At 41.0% G+C, this 22095-nt stretch overlaps 1 long non-coding RNA gene across 1 annotated transcript; it reads right to left on the reverse strand.

Moving 5' to 3' along the window:
- Positions 1-1149: 1149 nt before the first annotated feature.
- On the reverse strand, positions 1150-1977 carry LOC125548027. The gene is made up of 2 exons (XR_007300880.1): positions 1881-1977; positions 1150-1459 (listed from the first exon to the last, which is right to left on the reverse strand). It is a non-coding gene; the product is annotated as an uncharacterized LOC125548027 (long non-coding RNA).
- Positions 1978-22095: the final 20118 nt, after the last annotated feature.

Below are 22095 nucleotides of genomic sequence, written 5' to 3' on the forward strand. Positions count from 1 at the left end.
CTGGTTTACGCTTCTTTACTTTCCCGTTGCTATTGTTACAATCACTACAAAATACCAAAAACATTACTTTGATTTCGTTACTCTTTTGTTACCGTTACCATCACTATCATATTACTTTGCTACTAAACACTCTGCTACATATACTAAGTTTCCAGGTGTGGTTGAATTGACAACTCAGCTGCTAATACTTGAGAATATTCTTTGGCTCCCCTTGTGTCGAATCAATAAATTTGGGTTGAATACTCTATCCTCGAAAGCTGTTGCGATCCCCTATACTTGTGGGTTATCAGACAGCCGGCCCAGCGGACGCCCTCGCCCGCCTTCACCGGCGAGCGGTACCCTCCATACAACTACTCGCCGCCCGCCTATGCGTCCTCCCCGACACCCCTTCTCCGTTGTGGCGCGCTGCCCTTCTCGCACCTCGGCGACACCGACGAGACCGAGGCTGACATGGATGACATCATCACGACAGGCTCGGCCACGGCCGCCACGTCTCCCGGGTTCGCCACCCCGGACGACACCGTGGATCTGAGCGGCAGCATGGAAGGCGAGCTCGGGTACGTCTACGGCGAGGAGGAGCGGGAGGAGTAGGAGGAGGAGGACACTACAAGAAATATTTCAACTTGTGACCTTGACTATTGGTCACTAAAAGGTCATTGTTTTTCATTTGCGGCCTTTTTTTGACCAAAAACAGAAGGTCAAAAGCTGGCGGTCGTAAACTGAAATTAACGACCTTCTCTGTGAGAAGGTCGTGGACGTTTATGACCAAAATATGCCTATTGTTTTGTTTTGGTCACTAGCAGCCTCCCCAGGCCACGTAGGCATCCGACGTGGCAATCTGATGTGGCACAAGAATCGGCGCAGTCCAATTGGGTGTTTATATGGGCCGAGCCCATTAATTCAGCCTTTCTATATATTTTTTTCCTGTCAATTTTTTGTCAGACTTCATGGGCCAAGCCCAACAATTCAGCCTTTTTATTTCATGGGTCATGGCCTTTTTGTACAATAATTTTATTTTTTTTATAAAATGGGTCCACTAGTCAAACAGGTCCCACTTGTCAGGTTCTGATAAGTGGGTCCTAGCTATTAGGCCCAGATTCTTCATATTTCAATTTGACAATAAGAAAATAACTAGTAGTTAAATTGGCAAGCAAAAAACACACATGATACTTCAAATAACAATAGCCAGATTCAATACAAGCTCTACAAATGACACGTCCTACAAGCTATAGCATATACAAGCTTATTTACAAGCTCTACAAATGACACGTCCTACAAGCTGTAGCATTTACAAGTTCTACAAGTTACACGTAATACAAGCTTAGTTGATACAAGCACTACAACTATGGGAATCAGTTACAAGCTCTACAAGTGTTTTCTTCTTCTACATGTAGCTCCTTCAATAGCGATCAAATGCCGGATTCATTGGAGAGTCAGGACTGGGCCTTCCACGGACGCCCTGTTACATGAATCAGCTGATAAAAATTAGAAAAACTGGAGCCAATATATTATGAACATTCCATTCAAAAAAGGAGTAAAGGACATTCTTTGTTTCATCACGTTACAAAGGAGCAGCACAAACCACAACTTTACTCGACACACACACACATACACACATGAATATTAAGCTCAGTTCCAGCAACTATATCATGGTTTAACAGCTGGCCTCAACATCATCAAACCACCATGCTTATGATCATAATCTAAGCATATCATCAAACAAAACCTACACAAATAAAGATCACAGCACATCAAGCCACAGGCGCACCAGCGCTGGCATGAGATTCAACGCAACAGCAATGGGGCTACCACAACAGCATGAAAAACCTAAGCATACTAGAGAAAATAGATAGTTGGTGCTGGAGGGACTGGTGAATTACCTCAATGGCGTACTTGATGGGTGATGATGGTCCTTCTCAAGTAGTTGTCGTCCACAGTTAAGAGGTTTCATACATCTGTCTAGAACAATCAGCAAACCAGAAATCAGAATGAATACTTCAATCTCATAAGAAGTTTAAAAATACTATAGCAGGACAAAAATATGTGGACTACTTCTAAAATGGTACATATAGCACATGCCCAAACAAATATGTGATTTCAAGGTTGAAAGCTTTAACATAGAACGTTGAATAATTCATTGCCCAAAACGTGCTATATATACACCAAGTGATGAGAAACCATATGTAGAATTTATAAACGTAAGGAGCATAATTTCTAATTTTCTCACACTTGGCATTTTCACAGTTAACACCATCATGTACAACACCAAGCTGCTCCAGGCTGGCCAGTAGACTGATACTACTGGATAAGCAATGCAAACTACTACCAAAACAAGAACCAGATATGGCAGGCAAAGTACCAGCATTTTACTCATAGCATGCAAAGTATCAATATTCTGTTCTTATCAGCTTATTCTTATGCCTAAAGCAAGGAAATCTCAATTTACTCATAGCATTACTCTTGCTCATAGCATTTTACTCATACAAGAGAAGTCTAAAAAAGACTACAGCAATACCTAACTAATGCTGCAAATTATATTAGCTAACTAATACAACAGTACCTAACTAATTATATTAGCTAACTCTTGCAAAAATGGAGCTGGTTCTCTCTAGGATTACTAGTCAGCTCACACCTTAAACATAACATTTGTTCATCTTATATAACAAAAGAACTTAGAAATGTCGATCTAGTGCTCCAGAAATGCAATATGTAAACCCAGCTGGAATTGATAACTACAAGCTACAACAGCTCAAAGTGGCAGTAGCTAAAACGCAAGCATTGTTCAAAGACAAACAACAAGAATCCTAGTAATGGATTGAACCCAATGCTCAGCAGCAGGTGGTGCTTGGCCTCCAGGTACCCCATGCCCTCGCCCGTCGGCAACTGGTTCTTCCTCACCTATAACAATACACAAGCAGTCAAGCACATAAGAAAACGAACAGAATACTTAGTTTTGTGGATACTGCTACCCATTGCTTAAATGCTGCCTTATTCTTACACAAGTGAACTTATCATAGATCATGAAGCACTTGTTAATATTTATATTCATCACAGCAACCTATAACCATCTCGCACGCCACGAATCAAACTATGAGTCAACAGATCAGGGCAAAATCTAAAGCCTGGTGTTCAAGCATAAATAAATTATAAAATTATCAATGCTGCTTCATTGAAACTGAGAAGCAGAAACTAGAGTACAAAATAGTAACCAAAATAGTTACGTATATCCCTAAGTAATGCTATATGTTAAAAAACTATCAAACATGACCTGTTCGGCTATTCCATTGTTTTCCAATTGGTTTCAAAGAAGTGCTGTGAAGCATGCATGTGTCTTAACATAACTCCTAAGAAATGTTCACAACCTGAATTAATTATGCGATTATGTATCAATCACCTAAACCTAGGAATCTTTCACGTAAAGTGAGACACCCTTAGTGGGGCGTAGGCAGCAAATCCACCACTTACAGCCATATCAACATCTGGTTGATGATTGTAGTAGTTGTGTGGGCATTTGGTATGTTCATCCTAGTAGTTGAACACTAATCATTTCCACACAAGTAATTTACTAGACCAGTAGCACTAGTACTAGCTCACATCTCAAAAACAAACTGCTGGAATTATTGTCGGCGTCTCTGGTTGTTTATTCAACGTTGATCACTAGCCAGGCTTCGTACACGCAGATCACGGCGCGAAAACAGAGGACGAAGAAGGGGAACGAGGCACGGGAGGGAGAGAGATAGGGGGAGGGGAGGAGCTCACCCCAGTCCTCCATCATGGGTGGAAGTCGTCGAGATCTGAAAGGCTGGCAGTTGTCGCCATGTCTGGCTTCCTCCTGTGCTGCGTGCGAGGTTGCCATGGCATCGGGCTTGTCCATGGCGTCCTCCTTGACCAAACGATCTGCAAAAAAAACTGCACAAATGCAATGAGATTCGAGCAAGCTGAAGAAATCTAGAAGGAGGAGGAGAAGAAAGGGGGGAATCCATACCAGATCTCACCTGCACGCGCCACCTGTAAGGTGGCCATGGCGTCGATCTAGGGTTTCGGCGTGGAGAGAAGGAGGGGAGAAGTTGCGCGAGGGTAACGAGCCGCCGGAGACCCGATGATCCCGTTGACGTCGTCGCCGTCCTGATTGCCGGACGCCCGTGGCTGGCGTGAAGCACGCACGCGCGCGCCGACAAGAAAGCCGACCACGATGCCATGGACGTGCCTGGACTGGTGGATCTGGGGGTGAAGGCTAGGGGAGAGGGTCAGTGGCGGAGACAAGGTCGGCGGTGGTGGGTGGGGGTGGCGGCGGTGGGAATCGCGGGAGGGGCTCGCTCTCTCTTGATCTGGACTAGGTCGGGATCGGTTCGGTGGGTGGGATCGGGAGGGGAGGGAAGGGGAGAGGGGATCGCGTGCCGCGAGAGGAGGCCGGGGACGGGGAGGAAAGGAGGCTGGGGACAGGGTGGAGGTGGCGGCGGTGACGAGACGAGGACGAGGGAGGAGGAGTACGATGGGAGGAGACAGGCGGCGACGGGGGGAAAGGGAGCGGGAGCGGCAACAACGATGGGGATAAGTGAGCTAGGGTTTTCGTGGGTGGATGAGGATGAGAGGGGGGAGAGCGACGAGGGGGGGTGTGTGGGCTGCCGTTGGATCTGGGCGCATCCGACGGTGCTAATCCATGATCCGTGTGAGATGGTTTTGGACCAATCAAAACGCAGTACCCCTTTGATGATTTTAAGACCATTTAAATTGGTCATAATCGATTGAAAATAAGATGTTAAAACATGTCTGCTATTTGACGACCTAGAAATTTATAAAAACAAATAGAAATCAAAATACTTTGCATTGTGTCACCAAGTGTGACCTAGTTTCCAGTAAGAATAACAAACTTTGAATAATGCAAATATCATAAAAAAGTGTTCTCAGAAATAAGTTTTCTGTAATAGAATTATTTTTCGAGTGCCCAAAATGATTTTTTTATGAAGAACCTAGCAAATATTTGTTGCAAATTTGGGCCACATCAATTTTATAAAATCTTAGGTAATATTTAATGTTCAGTTGACCAAATGTTGCCTAAAGAAGTTTTCATTTTCTTTGGACGAAAAATTCATTTTCCATTTTTTCGAGTGCCCAAAATGAATTTTTTTTGTGAAGGACCTAACATATATTTGTTGCAAAATTATACCAAATCAATTTTATAAAATACTAGGACATATTTAATGCACAATTGACCAAATGGTTGGGTGTAAAAAGTTTTGATCCACCTCTAGTGAAAAAGATAAATCTCCGCCGATTCAGTTGGAAGCGGGTCAAATTTGAACTGCAGCTGCCTCGTAGTTTGCTCTTTATTTTTTTCAAAAATCATTTATAAGTTCATAAGTATCTATTTAATCATAGAAACACAAAAATAATTCCAAGATTCAACCACTAGCTAGGAACGGTCATTCCCGGCGTTTTGACCGCATTTTGAAACGGGCATAAAAAATTCAAAAAAAAATCAAAAAATTGCAAAACCTTCGCATTGTGTCGTTATATGTGGCCAAGTTACCAGCAAAAATTATAAACTTGTAATACGGCAATTATTTTAAAAAAGTTTTCTCATAAACGAGCTATCAAGTGTGAAGATGCATGGCTTTCAACCCAAAATGCTCAATCTTATGGCCACATTCATGGCATAGTCTATTCAAATGATCTCGTATTGTACATAAGGGTGCATCTTGGAATTCCAAACAATGTTGCCTAAGGGAGTTTTCATTTTCTTTGCACGGAAAATTCATTTTCCATTTTCCAAGTGCCCCAAATGAGGTTTTTTTGTGAAGGACTTCCCAAATATTTATTGCAAAATTGGATCAAATCAATTTTATAAAATACTAGACCATATTTAATGCACATTTGACAAAATGGTTGGGTGTCAAAAGTTCTTATCCACCTCTGGTGAAAAAGACAAATTTCCGCCGATTGAGTTGGAAGCGGGTCAAATTTGAACTGTGGCTGCCTCATAGTTTGCTCTTTATTTTTTCAAAAAATCATTTCTAGGTACATAAGTATCTATTTAATCAGAGAAACACCAAAAAAATCCAAGATTCAACCACTAGCTAGGAACGGTCATTCCCGCCGTTTTGACCACATTTTGAAACGGGCATAAAAAATTGAAAAAAATTTCAAAAAATTGCAAAACCTTCACATTGTGTCATTATATGTGGCCAAGTTACCAGGAAAAATAATAAACTTGAAATACGGCAATTATTTTAAAAAAGTGTTCTCAGAAATGAGCTATCATGTGTGGAGATCAATGCCTGTCAAGCTAGATGATCAATCTTATGGCCATATTCATGGCATAGTTTGTTCAAATGATCTCATATTGTGCACAATGGTGCATCTTGGAATGGCAAACAATGTTGCCTAAGGGAGTTTTCATTTTATTTGCACGGAAAATTCATTTTCCATTTTTCGAGTGCTCGAAATGAGTTTATTTTGTGAAGGACCTACAATATATTTATTGCAAAATTGGACCAAATCAATTTTCTAAAATACTAGGCCATATTTAATGCACAATTGACCAAATGGTTGGGTTTCAAAAGTTTTTATACACCTCTAGTGAAAAAGACAAATTTCCGTCGATTCAGTTGGAAGTGGGTCAAATTTGAACTGTGGTTGCCTCATAGTTTGCTCTTTATTTTTCCCAAAAATCATTTCTAGGTACATAAGTATATATTTAATCAGAGAAACACCAAAAAAATTCCAAGATTCAACCACTAGCTAGGAACGGTCATTCCCGCCGTTTTGACCGCATTTTGAAACGGGCATAAAAAATTCAAAAAAAATCAAAAATTGCAAAACCTTCGCATTGTGTCATTATATGTGGCCAAGTTACCAGGAAAAATAATAAACTTGAAATATGGCAATTATGTTAAAAAAGTGTTCTCAGAAACGAGCTATCATGTGTGGAGATCAATGCCTTTCAAGCCAGATGATCAATCTTATGGCCACATTCATGGCATAGTTTGTTCAAATGATCTCATATTGTGCACAAGGGTGCATATTGGAATGGCAAACAATGTTGCCTAAGGGAGTTTTCATTTTCTTTGCACAAAAATTCGTTTTCCATTTTTCGAGTGCTCGAAATGAGTTTATTTTGTGAAGGACCTACAATATATTTATTGCAAAATTGGACCAAATCAATTTTCTAAAATACTAGGCCATATTTAATGCACAATTGACAAAATGGTTGGGTTTCAAAAGTTTTTATACACCTCTGGTGAGAAAGACAAATTTCCGCCGATTCAGCTTGAAGCGGGTCAAATTTGAACTGCGGCTGCCTCATAGTTTGCTCTTTATTTTTTTTCAAAAATCATTTATAGGTACATAAGTATCTATTTAATCAGAGAAACACCAAAAAAATTCCAAGATTCAACCACTAGCTAGGAACGGTCATTCCTGCCGTTTTGACCGCATTTTGAAACAAGCATAAAAATTAAAAAAAATTAAAAAATTGCAAAACCTTCGCATTGTGTCATTATATGTGGCCAAGTTACGAGGAAAAATAATAAACTTGAAATACGACAATTATTTTAAAAAAGTATTCTTAGAAATGAGCTATCATGCATGAAGATTCAGGGCTTTCAAGCCAAATGATCAATCTTATGGCCACATTCATGGCATAGTTTGTTCAAATGATCTCATATGATGCACAAGGGTGCATCTTGGAATTATAAACAATGTTGCCTAAGGGAGTTTTCATTTTCTTTGCACGAAAAATACATTTTCCATTTTCCGAGTGCCCGAAATGAGTTTTTTTGTGAAGGACCTACCATATATTTGTTGCAAAATTGGATCAAATCAATTTTCTAAAATACTAGGCCATATTTAATGCACAATTGACAAAATGGTTGGGTGTCAAATTTTTTGATCCACCTGTGGTGAAAAGGACAAATTCCCGCCGATTCAGCAGGAAGCGGGTCAAATTTGAACTGCAGCATAAGTACCTATTTATTTTTTCCAAAAATCATTTATAGTTACATAAGTACCTATTTAATCATAAATACATGGTTTGGTGGCGATACGTCGAGGTTTGGGCGGTGGCCGAGGCCCCCAACTCTAGAGCGCGTAAACTCGCATGCCCGCCGCGTGGTCACCGTGTGACCGTGGCGTTGCCATGTGTTCTGGGCAGCCTAGGCATGTCTAGTGGGTTGGGCACTCCCCAGGTAGGTGCTAGGAAGAAAATTACAACATAAGATTCTCACGAGGAGACCGTTCGATGCTCAAACATGAATTAGCAACCAAGTGTTTGATTAGCGGTACGGGAAATGTACATGGCTAATGGGCGTGAGTTTTGGCTGAGGATGATCAGTTACTAAGAAGACCGTCTTCACAAATTTTCAGCTCAAAAGGAGGAGTCTAGGTGGTACTTGCTTCGCAAACTACCACACTGGACATAAATACGAATGTTGAAGCTCGGCTCAAAATAATGAATGGATTGAGTTGGCATTTGATGGAGGATGGTTATTTGGGCATAGGAAAGCACTGTAGAAAATGGATACTATTTGGACATGCCAAAGTGGTACTTCCTTCACAAACTGTTGTTTTGAACAGAATAGGAAAATGAATATTTTTGAATTACTTTTGAACTAGGCAAGGAAGTTTTTTTTACATATTTGACAAAGATATGACCCAAAGAATTTATAAGATTTTTTTGGGAATTTTAGGAACGACAGAAATATAGGTTGCTTCACAACCTAGGGCATAAACTGCCACATGGACATGACACATAGGCAAAACTGATGAGGTGGCGCCTAGTCATAGCAACCCACCACAATTTACAAGGTTATGACCATCTATACTGGTCATGATCAGCTAGAAATAAGGCAGCAGACCAGTGCTATTTGCTTTATGACCATTTCGTGTAAGGAAATTACGACATTTCTGACCAAAATGGTTGTTATAGTTTAGGGTGGGGAGCCCCCGAACAGCTTTTGACCAATTGGTATAAAATGGTCATGGATCTATGACCAATTCTTCCAGCGTCACTGACAGAAGGTCACTAGTTGACATATTTCTTGTAGTGGGAGGAGCCGGCGACTGTTCCGGTGAGGAGGAGCAAGAAGAAGAAGCGGGCGGCCAGGTCCGGCGAACCGCGCATCAAGTGAGCGTCCAAGGAGGAGGAATGCCTCGCCGAAGCATGGGAAGTCGTCTGCCTCGACCCGACCACTAGCACGAACCAGAGCATCGAGACGTACTGGGAGCGCATCAAGGTCGAGTTCGACGAGACTTCAAAGGCGTCTACATGCAGCGCGGGTCGAAGGCGATGGCGAACCATTGGGGGCGTATCCAAGGGCGTGCAACAAATGGCATGGGATCGTCGAGGAGGTCGCGGCTCACCCGGAGAGCGGCACCAGCATTGAGGATCAGGTATGGCACGTTGGTCTCCCGCCTCTCTTCGCCGTGTGCGCGTGCCAACTATTTGTTCCTCCACGCAATTGTTGCGCATGTTCGCCATGTATCGGCAGGGCACCAGCGACGCCGAATTTAAGTACCTTCACGTCTACAAGCGCATCGACAAATGCGAGAAGTGGGCGGAAGTCCGGCGCACCCTCGACAAGGCCAAGGAGACCTACAAGCCGGACGTGCCGACTCCGGGCGCGTCAGACGGGCGGCCGGACGACAACAAATGTGCCAAGAAGGGGAAACACGCCGACGCGGCGACCGCTCGAGTGCAGGAGTCCATCGAGCACTGCATCGCCGACGCACAGGCCCGAGCCGCCCTTCGTGAAGAGAAGAGCGAGGCGCGGTGGTCGGCGTTGATGTCGAGCAGGGTCATCAAGCTCAACCTACTCCGGACCAACGTCGCCACGAAGAAGAGAAACACCTACCTGGCTTTCATGCTGGGCGGGCGGACATGCTCTAGAGCACCGACGAGGCGGTCAAGGCGTGGTACTTGGCGGAGCGGGGCCTCATCCTGAACCAGCTTCCATCGATGACGACGCCGACGCCGACGCCCACGCCGCCGCCGCCGCCAAGCCCAACTGATGAGGCCACCGAGAACACCCACAACACAGAAGCCACGCCGACGCCGTCCAGCGCAGAGACCCCGCCAAGCCAGCGCATGCCGCCTCCGCCGACGCCGGAGGCCGACCTCGCCGTCTTATGCGCACGCGCGTCCTTTCTGTTTTTTGTACGCCGAACTTGTGGCCGCGTGATCACCGGATTTGTGGCGTCTATTTTGTGAGCGGAAAAGACTATGTTTGAATTTGCCGCGGCTGGAGGACGGCGCCTAAAGGCGTGGCTGGGAGCTAGGTCGCCCCCAGGGGCCAACCTAGCGCCGGTTTGCTCTCAGGCCGCTCTTTTTCGGCGTCCTTGGGGGCTGAATGACTGGAGATGCTCTAACCGTGTGTGCGTACAACCGGGGAGAAGAGAAGGGGTCTCCAATGCGAGTGTCCCCTGTAGCGAGCTGGTAGTGGGTCGGTTCAGTAACCACATGGCCCTGTCTCATAGACATCACGCATATGCCATGCATGTTTTCCCTCCTTTTTACTTTACTTTACTGTTTCAATAAAACTAAATACGTATGTTATTAAAAAATTAGTAGTTTTTAAAAGTGTTTGTCACACATTAAAGAAATGTAAATGCATTGTAAATAAACTTCGCTTAATTTTTTAAATGTATGTACCGTTTAAAAAAAGTATGCGACACTCAAAAAAGTGTTCGTGTAATTCGACAAAACATGTTTCTTACCATTCAAAAAATGTACATTAAATTTAGATAAATATTCAAGTGTATTCATTATATTTTAAAAAAATGTTTATCCAATGTATAAAAATGTTCGCACGGTTTGAAAAATGTTTTGTATCATGCAAAACTACATTTCAACGTGAATTTGTAAAATAATTAACATGTCTTCAAAAAAATGTTTAAAATAAGAATTTGGAAAATATTAATTATGTATTTAAAAAATAAATGTACAAAAAAGTGTTTAGATGTATACAAAAAATGTACACTGTGTATGAAAAAATGTAGACATCAAATCATATATCTGAAAAATGTTAATCATCTTTTTGAAAAAAAACTAAATGTGTATGAAAATTCTTGATGTGTACTAAACATGCACAATGCGTATGAAAAATGGAGACATGTGCCTAAAAAGGTGGGAAAAGAAAAAACCAAATGAAAGAAACAAAAAGGAAAATGGAAGAAAAAAAGAAAAAGAAAACCCAATGCAAAAACAGTGAACAAACCAACTAAAATACCCATAGAAAAAATTTGCGCACTACATTATTGGTCTTGCCAAAACTGCCACCCTATAGGCGAGCTTTAATGGAAATTAGTACATGCGGCATACAACTCCCGCAGAAGAGAGGACCATCAAAAAGGGGCACGATCTCAGTGGCCTAGTCGACGACTGCATAACTTTCTCCCCCTCTGTCCATCCCTGACACAGCGCTAGGAAACTATGGATAAAGTTGGTTCTCTAGGTATGCAACTAAGTGAACACAAACTAATTAGCAAGTCCACAAGCATATAAAGCAAAGTAAAGATACGGGAAAGGATTATCCACAAGTGAGTTGGGGACGCAAATTTTATCCCCAAATACACACTGCTTTGGGGGAGTGCTAATCTTCGTTGGAGTGGTGCCGAAACCAAATGTCCAGAACGCTACCAAGTGGCTCACCATATTATCCTTTCGAGTCTCCCTCAACAGATGAGCCTCGGTTCAATCAAGGTTGGTCTTGAAGGCGACCACCATGTTTTACATATGTCTCTCGAGCACACTGCACGGAAGGAAGTTTCTGTAGGAACCTCCAACCACCAAGGAGCCCAAGCACCAAGAGTACTAAGTGTTGATGTAGAAATCTAGCAAGGAATATGAATCGGTGGTCAAGTTGTAGACCGGTCCTTGCTCTCTCTATCCCGAAAGAATCAAAGTGTTTGAGTGTAGGAATATAAAGTGTTGAGCAAAATGTAGGTTTGAGAATGGTGGCTGCTCACAAGGCTTGAAGTCTGCTCGACCCCTCTTGATAGTGCGGTTTTCCTATAATTCAAATAAATTGAAACCAAAGCTTCGAGTCGCCAGAAAATCACGCCTTTAACCATTTTGTAGTGCATGTGTGTGTGTGTGTGGGGGGGGGGGGGGGGGGTGTCAACCATCTCCTCAATCAATCTCCAAGGAACCAATGGCCTGAGGTACACCTTAGCAACCGTGATTAGTTCCACTTAAAATGAGCTATATGCGAGAAATTCAATTTAAATATAAATCCACTTTCAACTTTCAGCCGTGATTAGTGGAAGTGCGAGCAGTGTAAGATATGCGAAAAATCTAATCCCTCTGTCCCATAATATAAAATGTTTTTGCAAGCTAAAACAACTTGCAAAAAGATCATATATTGTGGGGCGGAGGGAGTATTTGTGAAGTTGTATAATCCACTTTATAAATATGCAAGAAATACTAAAGTATTTAGAAATAATTTTTAAATATTAATATAAACCCACTTTCAACTTTTCTCACTTAATAAAAAAATTAGTGATGAGTTGGCTACTAGACCATGGTGGATGCTTTGGCCTGTTTTTAACAACTAGGGATAGAATATCCGCCCTGCATTACATTTTCCTAAGAAGGAAGTTTACTGTTTGTCATATAGCTCTTACGTACAAATAAAGTTGTAGTTGAAATTGTTACGATGGATGGTGCTAGCCCATATGGCTAGTGTCGTCGCTAATTTCGATGGCAGAGTCATGAGATCGACTCCAACACACGCATCATTTTTGGCAAGAGAAGTAGTAAGATGTCCAGTGGATCAACCACGTCATATGAAAGAACAGATCACATGCGAGAGAGCAAAACGCGGTCATTGCCCGCCTACCCCGCACGAACCGCCAATCGCGTATAAACGAAACTTGCTCATTAAATAGCCAATTATTGCCCACGGCTCTATGCAACCGCGTGATTGTGATCGAAGGGATCATGGGTTGTTTGCCCCCAGCCCTAAACGCGGAGTTCATTTTGACGTTACTTGTGCTCTCGCCTATAGCATTTAATAGCAACTACAGTTACAAAACTATTACGATTATAAGAAATAATTGTGACAAGCAAACCCATGTGGGATCCCTCAAATATAGGTAAATCATCTCGGTCGACCACCTTCTCTCGCCTTCTCAAAGAACCCTCCGTGAGTCAGCATCTACCTCCATGGTCCCATACATGTGCTTCCTCTTTTAGAGGTGCGGAGTGCATGGCCGGTGACGAAAACATGATGACTGCGTTGGTGTCGGCGGAGGCGGAGATGGAGCTAGAGTTGTCGTCTCGCGTTGGGGTGCCCAACTTTGAGTTCGCCTTCAATTCGGAGGTCTTCTCCAACATGGTGATGCAGATAGAGGTCGTCATTAGCGGTGATGTCGGTGGAGGATCTCTCCTCATACGTGATGACAATAAGAAAGGTGCATGGAGCCCACCCCATGGGTTGGATGTGTTTAGCCATTTGGAATTACATGCATATTAACTAAATGCATACACTAATTTGTGTTTGTTGCGCTTGATTTGATTTGGGATGGTTGGGTAATTCTGTTTCAGCTTAGGCTGGCCCTTCGTTAAGGCAGTTTACTATGTTAGTGTAACATGGGGCAATAGAGGGAATCCATAAGTTATGTGCTTGTGCGTGCGTTGATGTGGTGTACACCTATGTTAGTGCGACATTTTCTTTGTTCACCTATGTTAGTTTGTTTTATGTGCATCGAAACATTTAGGCTTTGTTTGGTCGTAGGGGATATAGGACCCGGGGGAGACAAGCCACATTAGGGATTTAGCCCGTCACACACGATCCCGTGGTAGAAAACCACGGGCCACTTACCACCATTTGGTTCACTCACGATGGGGGAAAGACAAGAAAAAATTCGTCTTCCGGGACACGGGCAGGAGTGCGTTGTCTTGTCAAATGAGGCTTTAAAGTCATTGTTAGCCTGCTTGATAACTACTTTGTTCTAGTAGTCCAAATACTTGTTGCATAAAGATAAATTTGGCACTAGCACATACACGGTTACGTGGCAGATCCGTTCTTCAGGGGTTAGTGATTGTGGCAACAGTGCAACACCAGACTGGTATTATAAGTTTTGCACCTGAGATCTTATGTCGATGGGTGATTGTCAAGATCGGAGATTTTGGGGATCCCCTTTTAGAGATTCAGTCACGGGTTGAACACTTCAGACCACTTGAGAGATTGAGGCTTTTTATATCCAACTTCATGTCACCAACAAGGTGTAACACCCTACGACCTACGTGGTAGTTCTTGCTTCTAAAGACAAGTGTGTGTGTGTGTGTGTGTGTGTGTGTGTGTGTGTGTGTGTGTGTGTGAGTCTGATTACAAGGTTTTCCTCCCCTTCGGACTCCAGTTTGCCACCTTATTTAACATGGGAGCAGCCACAATATACCCTCTTTGGCGCATGTGGTGTGATCGGGGTTAAATGGCCCTCCTCTCCGCCTACCCGGGCCTAGTCAGCCTACGCCCCGTGTATTTAGAAATACTATTTAAATGTAAATATAAACCCACTTTCAACTTTTTTCACTTAACAAAAAAAATTAGTGATGACTTGGCTACTAGACCATGGTGGATGCTTTGGCCTGTTTCTAACAACCAGAGATAAAATCCCCCCCCCCTACATTACTTTTTCCTAAGAAGGAATTTTATTGTTTGTCATATAGCTTTTATGTACAAATAAAGTTGTAGTTCAAATTCTTACCAATGATGGTGCTAGCCCAGATGGATAGTGCCGCTAATCCGATGGCGGTGTCATGAGATCGATTCCAACATTTGCATCATTTTTGGCAAGAAAAGTAGTAAAACGTCCATTGGACCGACCATGTCATACGAAAAAACAGATCATGCGTGACAGAGCAAAACACGGTCAACACCCATCTACCCCGTACGAACCACCAGTCGTGTGGAAACGGATACCTGCCCTTAAATAGCCAATTCTTGCCCATGATTCTATGCAATCGCGTGATTGTGATCAAAGGGCTCTTGGGTCATTTTGGCGTTACTTGTTCTCTCGCCTATAGTTTAATAGAAACCACAGTTACAAAACTATTACGATTATAAGAGATAATTGTGACAAGCAAACCCATCCGGGATCCCTCAAATAAAGTGTTCATCACACATTCAGATAAATGTGAATGCAATGAATGAAAAGTTCAGATATTATTTAAAAATAATGCATGTACCATACCAAAAAATGTGTGTGAGATTTAAAAAATGTATGTGGCATTTAAAAAAATGATATCAACATAAAAACTATGTTCGTGTAATTGAACAAAAATGATTCGTACCCTTGGAAAAAATGTACATTACCTTTAGAATTTTTTTCTTGTTTTAGAAAATGTTCCGATACAAAAACACGTTACCGTGTGTATTTCAAAAACAATTAAGATGTGTTTAAAATGGGTATTTCAAGAAATATCAATCATGTATTTATAAAATGTTAAACATATATAAAAATGTTTAAGATGTATATGAATAATGTACAATGTGTATGAAAAAAGCTAGACATCTAAAAAATATTAATCATCTTTAAAAAAGTTAGATATATATATAAATATTTTTGATGTAGATGAAAATGTACAATGTGTATGAAAAGATGAGCCATATCTATACCTACTAATAAAGCAAGGTGTGTTTCTCTAATTTTTTAATCCGTTCACCTATATTATCATTTATTGAGTTTTGAATTTTTTTGGCCACACATCAAGCACTATGTCACACGACCAACTGGGCTAGCTCAGTTATTTGTTTAAAAGTAGTTCCTTTGTTAGATGAGGTTTAGTTCAATAGCTACGCACGTTATGGGCTGGTGCCAGGTTTTGATTTCCAGAGAAAGCAAAAAATAATGAGCTATGCTAAAGAGAAAAAGGAGGACGTCGGTGGGACTACAACTCAGGCCGCAACAAAATTAGGCTATCGTACAGACGTGATGATACTTGGATGTGTTTTTTTAAAATAGTCCCACATCGCTATGATAAATATGCACCCATCAGTTTATATACGTTCCATAATTCTTTGTAACATCAACGGGCCTCCATTGGAAACAAACAGTGAGCTATGGAAATAAGATTGCGATATGCTGCACATACAAGATGCACAACAATGGCTTGAGACGCCTACAATGAGGCTTATATAGGGGGCGCATGAAAGCAACTGATGTGTAGCGAAAACAAAGGTAAGGTACTACCATGCAGTCTTGTTGAAACATTATCCTCGGCAGCTGGACGACATCGTGTCAAATACAAAACGAAAGAAAGCGTGACCCTTTCAAATACGAAATGACAACATGATCCACAACGGCTGGACGGGCTGAGCTCGACAGCGAGAACCATCAACCGACTGACAAACTGGCCTTGCTAATGTCCAAAGACTCCAGCCTCGATCAGCTCATGACGTTTTTTGCCAAAAAAACATTACACTTTTTGTCGCTAATGGACCCGGGGGCCAAACTTTAAATGGCTCAAATATTTTTCCAAAAAATCTATCCATCATTGTGCATGACCCCGCTCACTCGACCAACTGATGCGCGTCACCGACGAAGGAGGAGTCGGACTTGGAGTATTTGGCTCACAAAATGTTCTCATTTTTTCCTATTATATTAACCTAGGGTAGAAGATCTTTGTGTCACACTCATAATTTTCCTATTATATTACCCCATGATAGAGGATCATTGTGCAATACTAATGGTCTTCCTATTATATTAACCTAGGATAGAGGATTTTTGTGCATCGCTCATGATCTCGCCAAACATGGAAAGAGGATGAGAAGTGGCGACACTAATGAGCCATAGTGTTCAAATAGAGGACGTGGACCATTGAATGGTCTTGAGACATGCTTATTGAGCTATCTGGACATACAATGTTTTTTTCTCGCGTTGCAACGCAGAGGCCTTTTGCTAGTACTTTAAAAAGAAAAGAACCATAGAAAGAAAAAGGAAAAGGAAAAAGGAAACCAAATAAACCAAAGAAAGCCAATTATAACCGATGAAAAAACTAAGAAAGCCGATTAAAATACCGATAGAAAAAAGTGTACACGCAGCACTATTGGGCTTGCCCAAAACCGCCACTTTGTAGGTGACCTTTAATAGGAATTAGTACATGTGACATATAGCTCCCGTGGAAGAGAAGACAATAAAAGAGGGGAGCGATCTCACTGAGCCGCCATGCAGAAGACCAAGCATGTTAACGTAGAGCCCTCGCAGAATCCAGCTATGGCCTAGTCGACGACTACATGAGGTTCTCCCTCATGTGTCTAACCCAGGTGTGGTGCTGGGTAATTTATATACCTAATACTCCCTCCATTTGACAAAATATCACATACTATGTTTTAGTAAGAAATCAAACTTGTATATATTTAATCAAGTTTATAGAATAAACTATCAAGATTTCAAATACTAAATAAATCTTTACTATTAATGGTAAATTCATAAATCATTTTGTCCTTAGGATACCTTCATTCACTCCTCACCAGCACCCTTTTTGCTATCACTGGTTTCTGCCTCCCCCCATTCTAATTTTTAGGTGCTTATTTACTTGCTTCAAATTCTATCTATTCTCGACTTTCTCATGCAAATGATGCCTATTTTCTGAAATTTCCTCATTATGTTACCTCACTGGAACGAAAATAAAATCTAGCCCTACTATCTATCTCCCTCACGACTTGTGGAGGCAGGGTGTGTTGCAGAGAGGCGCGAGCTGTGACCGCATATAGTTAGGTATGTTGGACTCATTTGGCACAACTTGATTTAAGGAGTTGGATGCACAAGCATTATTTCCGCTTAGTACAAATGGAGGCTAGCAAATAGATTGAGAAGCAACCAACCAAAAAACAAAAACGAGCATAAACGAGCATTAAACATAACTAACACTGAATAATTGTGATAGCCTGGCTTGTTAGGGATGATAGACTACTCATATTAATATGGAATTCCTTCTTTTCGGGACCCCATTCGGATAGAACTCCAAATTTAAGCGTGCTTAGCTTGGAGTAGTTTCAGGATGGGTGACCGACCGGGAAGTTGCTCCCCGGTGCACACGAGTGGGGACAAAGTGCGCAAAAAAGACTAGTATTGATCTATGGGGTCAGTCTAGATCCCGCCAGGAGTAACGACCACTGGCGGGTGTGTCTGGAGCGTTAAAAGTTGGTATCAGAGCCAACCCTCGCGGTTATCCAAATGTTTGCGGACAGGTGCGCGGTCATGTTGTGCATGACATTTGTGACCCGTCGTGGCACACGGCATGGCACATGTGCCGGACTGGAAGCACAGCCGTATGTGCCAAGAGGGAACGTTCCTGTGGCCCGACGAGGACGTCAGTTCCTCTGGGTGGGGGTGTATGTGATAGCCTAACTTATTAGGGATGATAGACTACTTATATTAATAAGGAATTCCTTCTTTTCCGGGAGCCCATTCAGATAGAACTCCAAAGTTAAGCGTGCTCAGCTTGGAGTAGTTTTAGTATGGGTGACCGACCGGGAAGTTGCTCCCGGATGCGCGCGAGTGAGGAAAAAATACGCAAAAAAGACTAATATTGATCTGTGGGGCCAGCCTAGATCCCGCCAGGAGTAACGACCACCGACGGGTATGTCTGGGGCGTTACAATAATGCACCACAAGTAGGATATTACTTCATTGCATAACTATTGACTTTCGTGCCTCCATAGGGAATCACAAACCTTAACACCAATATTCTTACTAAAGCATAATTACTCACCAACATGACTCACATATTACTATCTCCATATCTCAAAACTATTACAAGGAATCAATTTTATAATGTCCAATGATCTTAATGAAAGTTTTTATTATATTCCTCTTGAATATCTATCACTTTGGGCCTAAATTCATATATTTTCATTACTACTAACAAGCTCTCAAATAAATTTAAGTGAAGCACGAGAGCTTATATTTCTTCAAAATAATTTCCTTTTTCAACTCTCAAAATAGTATAAGTGAAGCATGAGAGCATATTTCTTCAAAATTTTCTAACTCTCAAAATAATCTAAGTGAAGCATGAGAGCATTTCTTCAAAAAATTACTAACTCTTAAAATGATCTAAGTGAAGCATGAGAGTATTTCTTCAAAATTTAAACCACCACCGTGCTCAAAAAGATAATAGTGAAGTACTAGAGTAATTCCATAGCTCAAAAAAAATTAAGTGAAGCACATAGAGCAATTCTAACAAATCATAGCATCATTATGGCTCTCAAATAGGTGTTCCCAGCAAGGATGATTGTGACAAACTAAAAAGCAAAACAAGCAAAGACTCATATAATACAATACGCTCGAAGCAAAACTCATGATATGTGACGAATAAAAATATAGCTCCAAGTAAAATTACCAATGGTCGTTAGAAGAAAGAGAGGATGCCTTCCGGGGCATCCCCAAGCTTAGTTGCTTGGTAATCCTTGAATATTACCTTGGGGTGCCATGGGCATCCCCAAGCTTAGGATTTTTTCACTCCTTATTCCTTCATCCATCGTGATCTCACCCAAAACTTGAAAACTTCAATCACACAAAACTTAACAAAACCTTTGTGAGGTCTGTTAGTATAATAAAACAAATCACCACTTTAATTACTGTTGCAAACCCATTCATATTTTATTATTGAATTATACCTACTGTATAATAAACTTACCATGGCTTATACCCCCTAATACAATCCATAGATTCATCAAAATAAGCACACAGTGCAACGAAAATAGAATATGTCAAAAACAGAATAGTCTGTAGTAATCTGTACTTTAACCATACTTCTGTAACTCCAAAAATAATGAAAAATTACGACAACGTAGGAAATTTATATATCAATCTTGTGTAAAAACATTAAGAGTTTTTCATCGCTTCAGTGATTTTTAACAATTCTGCTACTGGATGCAAAAGTTTCTGTTTTTCAATAGGATCAAATCAACTATCACCCAAATCATCCTAAAGGCATTACTTGGCACAAACACTAATTAAAACATAAAACACAATCATAACTGTAGCATAATTGTGCAAACACACAAGAATAGAAAAAAAAGTGAAAATTTTATTTTATTCATTGGGTTGCCTCCTAACAAGCGCTATTGTTTTATGCCACTAGCTAGGCATAATGCATAGATTCAAGTATTGTCTTCTTTGGTTTTTGCTTCCTCGATTACAAAACCATAATCTCAAGGAGCTCTAGCATATAAATTTTTGATAATCACACTCCTAGGAACAAAATCAAGAGATGTATTTTTATATATAGGTTCCTTTATCAAATCTACGAAATTAGCGTGAACTCTAATCATCTTAAGATCCTCATTGTTGCTTTTGGAAGTGGCACCCTTGTTCTTAGGATCATGGGTAGATTTGCAATCCTTACTAGGAGGATTTTTTTCAATAGTTTTGATGGAGGAAAAAACTGAGCCCAAGTTACTAAAAATTTCTTCCAACCTATCAATTCGAGCAAGGCTCTCCTCTACCCTTTAGTTGACTATGGGTCCTTTCTCTTAGTAGTTTAAGAGTATCTCCTACCTTCAACCCAATTCGATTAGCAAGATTATGGATCACTTTATCCAAATTTTCAATAAGTTCTTCGGTGAGCATTTTCCTTTCAATAGCATCTAGCCTTTGCATAACATGCTCAAGAGTTAAAACTGTTTCATTGATAATGATAGGAGGTGATCCCACTAAATTTCCCATAGAATTAAAAGCATCCATAGGGGACACATCAAGAAATTCCCTTTGGTGATAGTATCAAGAACAAATCTATACCAAGGAGTAATGCCCACATAAAAATTACGAAGAAGAACAATAGTGGATTGCTTACGAATAGATCTATTATGAGCATCACAAATTCTATACCAAGCATCTTTTAAATTCTCCCCTCCACTTTGCTTAAAATTGAGAACTTCATTCTCAGGAGTGCACATAGCGAGGGGAGAACTAGGCATACAATAATGTAGGCAAGCAAGCAAACAAAAGATCAAACAAGAAAAAGGCGAACGAAAAATATTTTTGTATTTTTGTGAAAACTTTTTAGAAGTGGGAGAGATGAAAACGAGAGGCAAATGGAAAATAAAGTAATTGCAAGGAGATGAGAGTTTACGCGTAGGTAATTGATAGATGTTGATGATGTCTCCCCGGCAGCGGCGCCAGAAATTCTTCCCGATTGCTTATATCTGCATCCCGAAGAGGAAGGGTTGATGCAGCACAACAACGGTAAGTATTTCCCTTAGTTATGAAACAAAGGTTATCAATCTAGTAGGAGAACCAAGGAACAATATGGAAACAACACCTGCACACAAACAACAAAAACTTGCAACCCAACGCGTAAGAGGGGTTGCCAATCCCTCAACGGTATGGAGATAGATTAACTTGTATGAGATTTATAAATAGATCTAAGTAAAACAAAAAATGAAATAAATAAAGAAAAAATGTAGCAAGGTATTTTGGTTTTAATATATGATAGGAAATAGGCCCCCGGGGCCGTAGTTTTCACTGGAGGCTTCTCTCAAGAAAATTGCATACGGTGGGTAAACAAATTATTGTTGGGCAATTGATAGAAAAGCGAATAATCATGATGATATCCAACGCAATGATCATGTATATAGGCATCATGTCCAGGATTATTAGACCGAAATGATTTTCCATCTACTACTATTACTCCACACATCGACCGCTATCCAGCATGCATCTAGTGTACTAAGTTCATGGAAAACGGAGTAATGCTTTAAGAACGATGACATGATGTAGACAAGATAAACTCACATATGAATAAACCCCATCTTGTTACCCTTAATAGAAACGATACATGTGTGTCATGTCTCTTTCTGTCACTGAGATTGAGCACCACAAGATCGAACCCATTACAAAGCACCACTTCCCATGGCAAGAGAAATCAATCTAGTTGGCCAAACCAAACCAATAAATCGGATAAGAAATACGAGGCTATAACAATCCTGCATAAAAGAGTTCAGCAAAGACTTAGTTAATATTCATGGATAGAACTGATCATAAACTCACGATTCATCCGATCCCAACAAACACACCGCAAAAAAGAGTCACATCAAATAGATCTCCAAGAACATCAAGGAGAACATTGTATTGAAGATCAAAAAGAGAGAAG

The sequence above is a fragment of the Triticum urartu genome, chromosome 3 (assembly GCF_003073215.2).
Source record: "Triticum urartu cultivar G1812 chromosome 3, Tu2.1, whole genome shotgun sequence".
Classification (NCBI taxonomy): Eukaryota; Viridiplantae; Streptophyta; class Magnoliopsida; order Poales; family Poaceae; genus Triticum; species Triticum urartu.